General features: G+C 33.5%; 1 pseudogene; it reads left to right on the top strand.

Annotated features, from left to right (window-relative positions):
• Nucleotides 1–264: 264 nt before the first annotated feature.
• On the top strand, nt 265–7,848 carry LOC120083983 (annotated as a pseudogene).
• Nucleotides 7,849–13,657: the final 5,809 nt, after the last annotated feature.

The following is a 13,657-nucleotide window of genomic DNA, read 5'->3' as shown; positions in this document are numbered from 1 at the left end:
TCAATACTAATATTTAGCGTCTGTTACATGGTGTGAATGATGGAGATTAAGAAGATGAATACAATTGATGATTGTAAGCATAAAATTTATCTTCTTATGTCATACAACGTATGGATGATTATAATGCAAGATACAAGTCCAAGTCCCCGTTACCAGTTCCCCGGCAATGGCGCCATAAACTTGTAACGCATAATTTGATGATGCAATGATATGCGATACTACTTCTAGATGTATGCATTATTAACGAAATGATTGTAGTACGCTATGCGTTGTCACATGTTTCCTTACATTGAAACAAAGTATAATTCCACCGTAAGTTTCTCAGAATGATCCGAGGTCGAAAGCATGGATTGTTTTAGGTTAATTGTGTTACATTCGTGATATATTCGACCAGGGATTTTCCAATTTAATAAAAGTGAGGTTTGTACATGTGATAAAGTAAAATCATGCGGAAAAGTAAAATTACGATAAAATAGAGTTGTGCAGTAAAATAAAGTGCAATAAAAGTAAATCTAAGCTATGATGATACAAGATATAGGTTACATGATACATGATATCGAGTTTGAGACTGACTGTGAAGATTATATAAAGAATCATGTTATGCGGTGGCAAGGCTTTATGTATGAAACAAAAAGAGAAAAGATAATTAGTATAAACATCGCAAGTTCATTAATTGCGTTAAAGATATAACTACGGTTCTGCTTTCCCTTGGCATACACCTCTCGGTGATCGGCCATGTTCCCACATCTCTGTGGTGAAACAGGGATGAACGTAATGAATGCAAGGTTACTTCCATCTCTGGAAGTACTTCTTGCTTTAGTTAACACATTCTTCTAACCTTCTTTCGACAGATCAGAATGGCATCTTCACTTCTGCTCTCACAGGTGAAGATGTCGTCTAGCATGCTTTAGCTAAACATATTTATTTCTTTAGCACAAATTAATTTACTTGTTAATTCATTCTAGTTACCAAGGGATTAAGAAAACATCATGGTGAAAGCGATTAATGGAGGAACGAAAATAGACAAAAATATGGAGATGAAAATGATCACGACATTTAATAATAGAATCAAGCGTCTGATACATAGTGTGAATGATTTAGACTAAGAAGATGAAATACAATTGATGATAGAGATAGAAACAAATACAAAAGAGTGCCAACGTCTTGACACAGATCTAGATGGAGAATCGCTTGCCAGATGGAGTGAATGGAAGGATGAGCGTCCCTCTCAGGCTTACTCAACCGGTAGAGTTGATCTAAGTACAGAGCTTCACGGCAGGGATTTGGAATGATTCTCTTTGAGACTCACCTCTTGGCCTTGCCTCTTTTCTTCCCAGATCTTCTCCGATCAACACTCAAATCAGCCTTTCTCTCAATATACAAATATCAAAATAGGCTCGTATCAAGTATATTTTTAGTGAATTCTCTGAGGGTATTTATAGATGAATGCTCTGACTCTCTACCGTGTGGTCCCCACTTTATTGTTATGGAAATTCCGAAAAATGGTGGAATAAATATTCCTTTTGTTATGCAATCAATCTGTAAAAAATGCACAATGGTTAGTTGTACACGTGTCAAAATCCTTTGCTATTTCATTGTTCATTTGCATCTTTGATCATTTTTTCGCATGCGGTGTTTTTTTTTTTTTCTTGTTACCGCATGCGTTTGAAGTTGCGTTGATCGCAAAGCTCTTGATCGATTGTCGCATACGACGTCATTGCGTTGATCGTCTATTCATTCCTGAATGATGGGTGCAATACGACGTAGATGCGTTAATCTTTTTCTCTTGAGCCATGAACGCATACGGTGACTTGATTTCCTGCAAAAAAGACTTGAAAATATTCTTTTCTACCATCGAAATAGTGTCAGTGAATGTATTGACATAATTTATAATTCTTGCATTTCTTAGCCAATTTCCATACAATTGATGCAACTTTCCTCTCTTTTAACCGCAATATCTAAATAAAGTAGTATAAATAACTTGTATTTCTATAAGTTATCAATGATGAAGAGATAAAAAAAAATACAGAAGAGTGCCAACGTCTTGACACAGATCTGGACAGTGGATTTGCTTGTCGGCGTATGGAATGGATGAAGAGAAGTGCTTCCCTCTCAGGTTTGCTTGTCTGGTAGAAGTGACTTTGGTACAGAGCTTCAACGATGGGATTTTGAAAGGATTTGCCTTGAGACTCACCTTTCGGCCTTGTCTGTTAAATCTTCCCAGATCTTCTCCGATCAGCACTCAGATCAGTCTCTCTCTCAATATACAAATATCAAAATATGCCCGTATCAAGTATATTTTACAATGGAATTTCAGAGGCTATTTATAGGCTTAGCTTTGACTCTCTGACTTGTGGACCCCATTTATTGTTATGGCAGCTCCGGAAATGGTGGAATGAATATTTCTTCTGTTATGGAATCAATCCCATTAGAAATGCACAATGGTCAGTTGTGCACGTGTTTGAATCCTCTATAATTACATTGCTCTTTTGCATCTTTGATCATTTATCCGCATGTGATGTTGTTTTTTATTACCACGTGCAGTTAAAGTTGCATTGATCGCAAAGTTATTGATCGATTGTCACATGCGCCGTCATTGCGTTGATCGTCTATTCATTCCCGAATGATGGGCACAATAGGACGTAGATGTGTTGTTCTTTTTATCTCGAGCCATGAACGCATACAGTGACTTGATTTCCTGCAAAACAGATTAGAAACATCCTTTTCTACCATCGCAATGGTGTCAATGGGTGTATTGATGACAATTTATAATTCTTGCATTTCTTAGCCAATTTCCATATAATTGACGCAACTTTTCTCTCTTTTAACTGCAATATCTAAATAAAATAGCACAAATAACTTGTATTTCTACAAGTTATCGCCTCATGATTCCCAGAAAGAAATCATAGAGGTTTGGTGATGCATAGTCCCTAATGGGCCTACTGCGATCATTTGACAACAGAATCAATTCGCCATGACATTATTATCATTTGGTGCTCCACCTCTAGGTTGCTCCGCCATCGCTTCTTTATCGGATTGTGGTTACTGTTGAAGGTCTTGTAGTCCTTCGAAATGTTCTCTCAATATTTGGGTCGTAGTTTGCAAGAGATTGAGAATTCTGCAAAGAAATCACAAAAATTACTGTTAACAACTATTTTGCCGAAGTCCCCGGCAACGACGCCAAAAACTTGATGCGTTAATTTATTGAATGAAAATATGGATGAGATGCGTTGATGAAATTGCATTGTGTACTCAAGTTTTCTAGCAGAATTCAAGTGTAAATCCCCCTGAGTTTCCTAGTAAGTCCAGGGTCGAACACAGGGACTTGTGAAAATAGTTGCGTTGGTGATTTTTATGAAGACTTGCGGTAACTAGTTAAATAAAATAAATCGTTAGGTTTGTTGTTTGCATTGATAAAAATAAATAACGAATGCGGCAAAGTTTGAAAAGAGTTGGTAACGGGAAATACGATGAATATGAGGTGAATAGGTTGAGAAAAGTTTTGGCTAACACTCCCTAGAATGAGTTCATGCTTTGCGATCATGCAACATGCACACAATAGTAAACCACCTCTCGGCATGAATGTTACGGTTTCTAAGGCTAGAACGCATGCGATAAATATGCGATAAGTCTACAGGATTTACACATAAACCTCTATCTCTATTTATGCGATGACAACATGACATTCACAGAAATATGCAACCACATACTATCATTCTTATTCCTAGGATGCATGCGACGCAAGCTAACAAACAGAGCTTATCTCTAAGTCCCTATCTCTTGTTTATGCAAGCCTAATCTATCTCTTTCGAGTCCAGATTCTAACCTAGCTCTCTCGAGACGTTAGGTTCTTTCTTTAAATTCTCTCTCGAGTAACTCTAAAGGGTATTTTGTACAGCATAAAACAAGACAATCGCAAGCAATGAACTTCCTAGGTCATGCTAGCTTAGTTCTTCTCAATCCATTCAACTAGTTTAGCTACTCATACGTATTAAGAGAGTGAGCAGATGTAGAAATAGAACTTCCATTGAATAGATATGAAGATAAAGTACAAAATAACAATGCAAGTATATTAAAGAGCTTGGTAGCAATTTCTTGCTGCCAGGCATTTACACTGTTTCTACTCGTGCTCTAAAGATATTCTCGCTCTCGCGACAGTTGGCCCGCTCTTTGCTCTTACACCCCAAGTTTCTCTCTCGAGTTGCCTTGGGCGATCTCTGACGCCACCACTCTTCTCTTGCTCTGCTGTAAAATGGAAAAGAAAACTATGAACAGAAGCAACTGGTGAACTTGTTAACTGATCAACCCCTTTTCTGAAGAATGCACTTGGTATTTATAGGGCATCAATGGTTAAAGGCGGCTTCTCTCTATTGGTTGTATAGATGGGACAACTTTAATTCCTGAGTGACGCGCCGAATGATTGTCACTGATAAAGCTGAGTCTACTTCGTGACCTTTATCGACTGTCAACTTAATTTGGATCCGACTATCATCAGTTTTCTGTCCTATTGCTCTTGATTATCCTTTCACCTGGATGTGCCCACATTGTTGCACTGACCAAATTGCGACGATCCTTTTCGACGAATGTTTGCGAGCACTGATTCAATGCAAAGTCTTGCGGTAAAGTTGCGCTCACCGATAATTTCTTATGATCGCAATCTTGCATTGTATTAACGTATATTCTGCACAAAAATACGAAAATCAATAGTTCTAATGGTTGAACGCATGCGACTGCAATATTATAGAATTTATGCTTAATAGACGCCAATTTAACATATTATCAACGTACTCCAATATTGTTTAATAACTTAGCACTATGATAATGTGTCATTTCTGCCCATTATCAGTAACCCAACATTTTTCTTAACTTAAATGATAAAACATAATTAAAAGGGGGGGAGTAAGGAGTGGGTTTTACACAAAGTATTCATTGGAGGATCAGTGGTAATTACGAATATAGAGGTACTTACAGGGGTAAAACGAACATTTGACCTAGTTGTAATTATGAACAACTTGTGAATGATCAAATTATGTGTAGCAGTTATATCCGTGGACACAACATGTCCTACAGTGCATAAGAGTGCAAACTACAAGGCCTATAGTAGTTTGTCCCATAGTTAATGAATATTGATTAATTTAATTAAAAGTTTAATTAATTAATCTCGGATCATTAGAGTTAGCCCCCCCCCCCCCCCCTGTGCTAGCTTACAACATATTAACAAAGACCAAAAATATTATAAGAGAAAATATTTGATATTTTTATATTTATCTCTATAAAACTTTCTCTGTATAAAGTATTTTAATTTATAAAATGTAATGTTTTTTTTTCCTACAAATTTGATGATTCTAATACTACCTTTAAGACCAAACATTAATTATTTAAAAATAATTTTAATTAAATTTAAACCATTTGTACAAGTATGATACCGAGAATATAATATTTATATGATTTACGAAAGTAACTATAATGAAGTAATGTAGCTCAAAACGATGATTCTAAAATTCATTTCAAACATATCCTTAAATCATTCATTACTTAAGGAAAAATTCAAATTTAAACTACTTGATATATATTGACATGTGAAACGAAAATTCAAATTTGTAAGTTTGAGTTTTCATTACTTTGTATGCAGAACATTTTTATACCTGCAAGAGAACTCACAATAGCTTGGATGATGATTCCTCAATACTGGAAATGGACATCTATAGAGATCGACGGTATAAATTTAACCACATATTTATTAGTTCATACCGAAATATCATTTTTGGTCCTCATATTTGAAATTTATTTTAATTTTAGTTTTTTCTCCTTTCAATAAATCTTAAATTTAATTCTTACTACTAGATTTTTCTTTATAAATTTTTGAAAATATATTCACGAACTATCAAAGTAATTGGCAAAAATTGATTGATTGTGGATGTGTATTGTATTAAAAAAACTTGCAGTAAGAAAGTTGAAGTAGCTGAACTTATAAGGGTATATTGGCTAAATATTTGGTGGGAGTATCAATGTACAGAAAGCTATCACCTGGCATTACATATGAAATAGTGTTTGATGTTATTGCTAAAGGAATCTGCATACGATTGGAAAAATCCTGTTAACCTCGAACTCAAACAGCCAGATGGATTAACAATTGTGACCCATTGAATCTCTAGAGAATCAGCCAAGAGATACATGGTTTCAGATCAAGGTCGGCGAATTCAAGGTCGACGATGTTGGGGGGAAGTTGGCGTTTACCTTGTATGAACATTGACAATATTGGAAGTCGGGGTTGGTTGTTTTAGAGGTGCTGAAATTCTACCAAAGGTACCAGTTTCGGTATGCTCTATTTAAAAATTTTCTTTGGAATGTTATAGTTGATATTAGAAGAATTTAACAGTTGTTTTGAAAGTAATTTTGAAACGACTAAAACTACTTTTCTTCTAAAACTGTGATGTTTGACAATTATGAAAAAGTGATATTTGAAAACATCCCAAAATCATATAAAAGTAATTTCCTATTAATCACTTGGAAGATTACTCCAAGTGATTTTTGTTGGTGAATGTTGAACGGACACATATTATATATAATACTATTCTATCATATTTAAAAAGATATCTTCCTCTTCACTTTTTTGTTCTAAAATTAATAAAAGAAATTGTATTTTTCTTTTTCAAAAGTTTTGTCCATTTTAATTTATCTCTCTTTCTCTCTATTTTTCTCATCTCCTTAATTTCCTCTTCTCTAAAACTTTACAATGTTTTACCTCCAATTTGATTTTATTGTTTAAAAATTAATATAATTTTTTCTCACTGTTCTTTACTGTAAAACGTTCTCTCCTTTTAGTCTTTTTTTTTAATCTAAAATGTGATGTTTTTTTTCCCCAAGAATTTGATGATTCTAATACTACCTTTTAAAATCAAACCTTAATTATTTAAAAACAGTTTTAATTAAATTTAAACCATTTACATAAATATGTTACGGAGAATATTTTATACGATGTATCACACTGTTACAAAACTAATTATAATGTAATAATTTTACTTTCCAAAACATGATTATAAAATTCATCTCAAGCATACCCTTAAGTCATCATTATTTTAGGGAATTCAAATTTAATTTACTTGAATTATATGGATATGATAAGGAAAATTTCAAATCATCTTTGTATGCAGAACATTATTAACCGCAAGAGACCTCGCAATAGCTTTGGGTGAGGATCCTCGATTACTGGAAAATGAGATATTAGAGACGACAGGTATAATTTAACCACATATAATTAGTTCATACTGAAAATATATTTATCAACGAAATTTATTTAATTTTTTAGTTTCTCCTTCCAATAAATCTCATATTTAATTCTTATCGCTAGATTTTTCCTTTATAATTTTGAAAATATATTCCTGAACTATCAATGTAATTGGTTAAAATATTTATTTTGTGGATGTGTATTGTGTAAAAAAACTTGCAGTAAGAAAGTTGCAAGTGGCTGAACTTATATTATGTCTGGTGGCTAGATATTCGTGGGAGTATCAAAGCAGAGAAGCTATCACCTGGCATTACATATGAAATACTATTTGTATTATTGCTAAAGGAATCTCGCTATAATTGGAAAAATTCTGTTAACCTCGAACTCAAGCGGCCAGATGGTTAACAACTGTGACTAAGGAATCTCTAGGAGAATAGGCCACGAGATGTTTGGTTCCAGATCAAGGTCGGGAAGTCAAGGTCGACGATGATGTAGGGGAGTTGATGTTTACCTTGTATGATCATGATGGAAATTATGTTAAGGAAGGGTTGGTTGTGAGAGCTGCTGTAATTTCAACCAAAGTGACCACATTGCACTCGCAAACATCTTTCTCTAGCTAACAAAACTACATACTTGTATTTTGGTTTTAAATAAAATGAGAGAGACATAAAATAGCTTGTTTTTATTAAATTATTTGATACAATGATAATGTAATACCTAGTATGACAAAAGATATAGAAAATAAATAAATATATATATAATATATAAGCCTTTCACTCTTACAGAATACTTTTTATTTTATATATATTATAAAGAATTAAAAACTACTTTGGCGTCGAACCTTACGCACTTCCTCAAAGTATATTCATTATAGTAGAAACAACGATAGGTCATAACCACCCCTGATTACTAATCCCTCCGGAAGGAGGAGTAATCCCCTTCTAAAATATTATACATACTTCTTTTTTTAACTTTACAACATGCTTTTTACTTTATAAACAATAGTTTTTGGTAAAAGCCCAAGCATACATAACAATAGTTTGGTGAAAATGTGAATTAGAAATTATCTAAGTCTATCATAGATTGTCATCATCACAAAAACATGTAGCAAAAATCATTATACAGTCAAAAGCTCAACCACAAAGTCCGAGCTCAATTAATAATGACAACCATGTGGGCAAGCTGGGATGAAAAGTAAGGATTACACTTCAAGTGTCCTAGGCAAGAAGAAGGAAAAGGAAATAATGTGAAATAAAGGCCTAGAAAATGTTTAAGTTTGAGGGTAGGAAAATTTTGTACTTCACGTTGACTTTGGTGATTGGGAAAGTTTCAGTTCGTTTAAAGATCTCACTAGGGTCGATTACTAGTAGCAAGGTACTTGGACATGAAATGTATGTTTTTTTGCCTTTATTTGCCACACATTTATTCAGAAAAAATGACTCTTGCATGTGTTTTTGCCCTAAATTTTAGCCTTAATGATCTAAAATGAGCTCATAAGGGTCTTAATGAGTTTAAAAGTTGTTATTTACGGATTTTAAGGCAATTTTGTGATTTTGGCAGGGTAATTTTTATCAGATTAAAGATTTCTATTTAATGTGGCCACATCAAATGAGCCCTAGTTTTCCAAAATTTAACCTATTCAAATATGGTTGTAATTTTTTGCATTCCAAATAGTTGTTCAGCCAAAATTTCACCTGATAAACCCTCAGAGCATGGATTTTTGGCCATCCTTAATATGGGGCCTATAAAGGAGTGGAATATATAAGAACACGTGCATAGTAGAAGCAATGATCGATAACGTTCTAGTTACATAAAAAACAAGAATAAACATGCATAAAGGGTTAGAAATTACAACCTTTGTAGAATCCACCGCAATCTTCCTCTCCCGAGCTCGGTCGACACCACCAACGAAAAAAAATTCACGCTATTCTCCGATTGAAGAACACGATGGTGGGACCATTTTGTTAGTGAAAACAATGGTAATTCACTTTAATAAAAAGAGAGTAAAGAGATTTAGGTGGAAGAGTTTTGGTCAAAGTCAAAGATGCATTAGCTTTTTACAATATTCAAAAACCAAACTATTTATAAATAAAATACATGCAAAATCCTATCTTGTATATTTTTCACCTCAAACTCCACTAGCATGTAACTATTAGGTGTCAAGCCTTTGGAAGTGCCACTTCAAAGTCCACTTAGTTAGTGGGAAAAATCCAACAATTTGATTTTTTTTCACTAACTAATTTTTATTAAAAAATGAAATACAATTTTCAAATTTTAGAAAATTATTTAATTAAAACAATTTCAATTAATTAAAATAAAACAAATTTAATATCAACATTATTAAATTTTTCTTTGACACCTAGCTTTGATTAATCAAATTAATCAAGTTTAAAAAAACATTCATGCTCATGATCAAGTATACACTAAAAAATATTAATTAATAGATTAATTATTTAATTGTAAAATATATTAAAATACAATTTTTTCCTCAAGCTCTAATTTGAACATTTCGAATTCTTACTTCACCTAGTTCTTCAATTTTGTTTGTGGTGAGCTAGCAAGGAAACCGAGGAACCTACAGATCTGGTCTCCAATGTCTGAGACTAACCGGTTAAACTCTTAACCTAGTTAATCAACATTCATTAACTAACAAGGTTGTTCCACTATAGCCTGAGTTGCACTCCCCTCATTGAAGATATAATATGTGTGCATTTGATATAAACCATTATCAATAAGTTGTTCCTTCACAAGTTATTCGTAATCTCATCTAAGTCAAATACCGAAATACCCCCGAGTTACATCTTTTCTCCTTAAGTACCCATCCCTCTAATGAATAATTGATTTAGGATCATAATCACTTAAATCCATTCCCTCTAAGCCAATGAGAGGATGGGGCCCCTTGTTCAAGACCCGAGATCAGTTTTTAAGGGATCAACATTTCTACTATCCCTAAAAATGGGTAGGAGTGAATTCCATCTTGCAAATTCTATGTCCCTAGCCATCTACCCAGTCTTTTCACTAAAATGGGAGGCATATTAAGCAACGATGCTGAGCTTACCCTCATCTATGTCGATAAAGGACAATCATGAATAAACAGAAGTTCATAGATATCTCAGAATTCATATCAAGTTATCTAGAGTCAACAAGAAGTAAAATTAATCAGTTGTTAATAGTAAACGGTGTTAATGAGTAACAATGATTATTCCGTGGTCTGTCTTACACAATCTCATTGTGTAGAATACCCCCGCTCACATGTCCTACATGAACGAACCGATCACGTCATTTATGACATTTTACAATATTTGTAACAACCATTAAGCGGGTCGTATTCAATAGTATCACTTAGAAATAGGTACCTAAAATAATCCAGGTACTATAGATAGTTTTAGGTTATTTTTACTCGAACTTGATCTAGTCTATGTCTCCACATAAAGTCCAAGTATTCATTACAATAGCAAGGGTTCGTAGTTATTTGGATTTAGAGTTATTTAAACAATTAACTACACTTGTCTGAATAAACTTCATATATGTTTACTGTTTTACAAAACTACGAGTTTTTTAGGACATACAACCCAGCAAACTCCACTTAGATTAAAACTCCTATTGGGTACAACAAAGTTGAGTGCAGTGAGAGAAAACTAAATACAATAAATGAGGACATAACCATACCCACAATTTCTCCCCACTTGCCTATTTATTCTACTCGTAGTTCCTAAACTTTCCAGGTGACCCTAAAAAAATCTTTGCATGGAGGGCGTTTGTAAAGGGATCAACAATATTTTTCTCAAACGCTATTTGTTTCACTATAAACGTCTCCTTTTAGCACGATCTCTCTGATGATATGATATTTACGCTCAATAGGTTTTCTACGCTTATGGCTTTCTAGGTTTCTCGGAGTTCACTACTTCCCTACTATTATCACAATACAAAGTGATTGGTAGACGTATGTCTGGAACAACTTCCAAATCATTTAGGAACTTTCTAAGCCATACTACTTACTTGGCTGCTTCACAAGTAGCAACCTATTCTGCTTCCTTTTAGAGCCTACATTGCAACTCTGCTTAATATTCTATCATAATTACTACTCCTCCATTTTTAAGTGAACACTGATCACGAAGTAGATCTCATGGAGTCTATATCGGTCTAAAATCGGAGTCAGGATATCCTGTAAGGATCAAATCCTTATTTCCATTATACCAGCACGTAGTTCCTCATTCTCCTAAGATACTTGTGGTATTTCTTAACAGTAGATCCAATGTTCATAACTAGGATTAGTCTGATACCTACTAATAATCTCTACTTGCAAAACATATTTTTTGACGAGTTCATAGCATTGCATTAAATCAGGATTCCGACTATTGATGCATTAGGGAACTCGTCTCATATCCTCAGTTTATGGTTTTTGTGTGAGCACTTGAAAGGTGTAATGGAAAAATCTCATAATTCCATTTATGTGTTTTTTATCTTTTCCAATTTGATCTTAAAATCACATTTGATTTCAAAATAAAAAATTTATTAATTTTACAAATTAATTTCATAAATTTAGTTTTCATAAATTTATTTTCTAATTAAAATTAATAAATTATTATTTAAACAATTTAAATAATTCTAATTAATTAATATCAAATATTGAATTAATTTTACACAAATCCACCTTCATATATTTAAATCATATTTCAATATTAATTTTCCAATTCCGTTTAATTCTTAAAAGTAAACATGTAATTATATCTCATATAATTACTAATTCCTTTAATTCTAATTTGAACGTTTTCAAATTAACTTATCACGCTACTCTAAAGCTAATCCATTTACAAGCTAGTAAAGGGACCTCGTGGACCTACAGATCATGGGCTCCAACGATCCGAGATTAATTGGCTTAACTCATTAGACCGAATAAACCTCCATTGGTTAACTAATGGGTCCTCCATAAAGCCCACAGTTGAACTCCCATCACTGTAGATATGTTATGTCCACAGGTTGTTCGTTAATAACTGCTGGGTCAAATCTCTATTTTACCTGCGAGATTACCTCTTGTTTCTAAGTCCCACTGATCTTCTAATGAACAATTGATTTGTGATCCAATCAACAAACCGAGTTCCTCTCGGACAATGAGAGGGTGTGGGCTCTTATTTTAAGACCCAAAATCAGAACTTAAGGGAACAACCTCTCTACTATCCCTACAGGCGGGTAGGAGTGAATTCCTTTCTTACACCCTATGTCTCCAGCTATCTATTCGGTCTTACCCTGAAATGAGAGTTTATTGAGTTGGTGCTATTTGAGCCAACCCTCATCTATGCAAATCTAAGGATAATCTCGAATAAACAGGTTTCATAGTTTAGCTTAGGATTAAGGTCAAGTTATCTTTTAGGTCATCTCTTTGAATCAGTCCCAGTCTTAAACAAAATAAACAACATTATAAAGAAGAGTGACTGATTTTCGTGGTCTGATCTTGTACAAACCCTTTTTGGCACATGGACGCCCCCACTCCTCATGTCATAACATGTACGAATTAGGATCAACTTCGTGTTAGCACTTTACAAACTCTTTGTAACAACTCATAGTAGGCCGCATTAATGTGTTACCAGGATAATAAGTCACCGATCTTATTTCATATACTATAGGATCATTTTTGACTATATAACTCGAACCTGGTTCACTTTTATGTTTCCATATAAAGGTTCACGTACTCATGTAATAGATTAAGGGAACTTTTTAGGTTTATTGGATTTCTAATAAGCAATACAATATATTCTAGATATAACTTTATTAAAATTTTCAGAAATAAGTTCTATCTGTTTACAAACCACAAGTTTTTAGGATATAAAACCAAAAACTCCCACTTGCTAAAACTCCATTGGTAACTTATATATCCAATATTATAGGATGAGTCTAAGTTTATAGAGAAATACAATAAACTAGGGATCCCCATACCCATGGTTACCATTTCAATATCCCATACCCGATATTTCTCCCCACTTGCCCCTGGTTATTAATCTGGTTATTCCCTAGTTTACTAGGTGATTCTTAAAAAACTTTAGTCGAGAGAATATTATAACATGTTGTGTACAATAGGCTTCTTATTAAACTATATGGGAAATGCATTCCTATTCTCAATTATGACCAGAATCATCAATTCCTCCTACTACATTGAGTTGTACTCTAACTCTTTGAGTAAGAACATCTGACTTATCTTAACAACTCTTTTTAACAGTTATGATCTTGGAATTTTTTTAAACTTCCTATTACTTTGATCTAATTGAATTTCTAGTTTGTTTTTAAATATCTTGAATATTTGCAAATGCTTTTAAACAGTTTGATCTTAACATAAAGTTATTATATGAGATAGAACAAACACAATTTTTTTATATGAACATTTCATTTACAACAAAAGATATACATTTTATTCTTTTACAGATAAACAAAAGC

This window comes from Benincasa hispida, chromosome 8, assembly GCF_009727055.1.
Source record: "Benincasa hispida cultivar B227 chromosome 8, ASM972705v1, whole genome shotgun sequence".
Taxonomy (NCBI): domain Eukaryota; kingdom Viridiplantae; phylum Streptophyta; class Magnoliopsida; order Cucurbitales; family Cucurbitaceae; genus Benincasa; species Benincasa hispida.
This window is presented reverse-complemented; position numbering and strand designations above follow the sequence as displayed.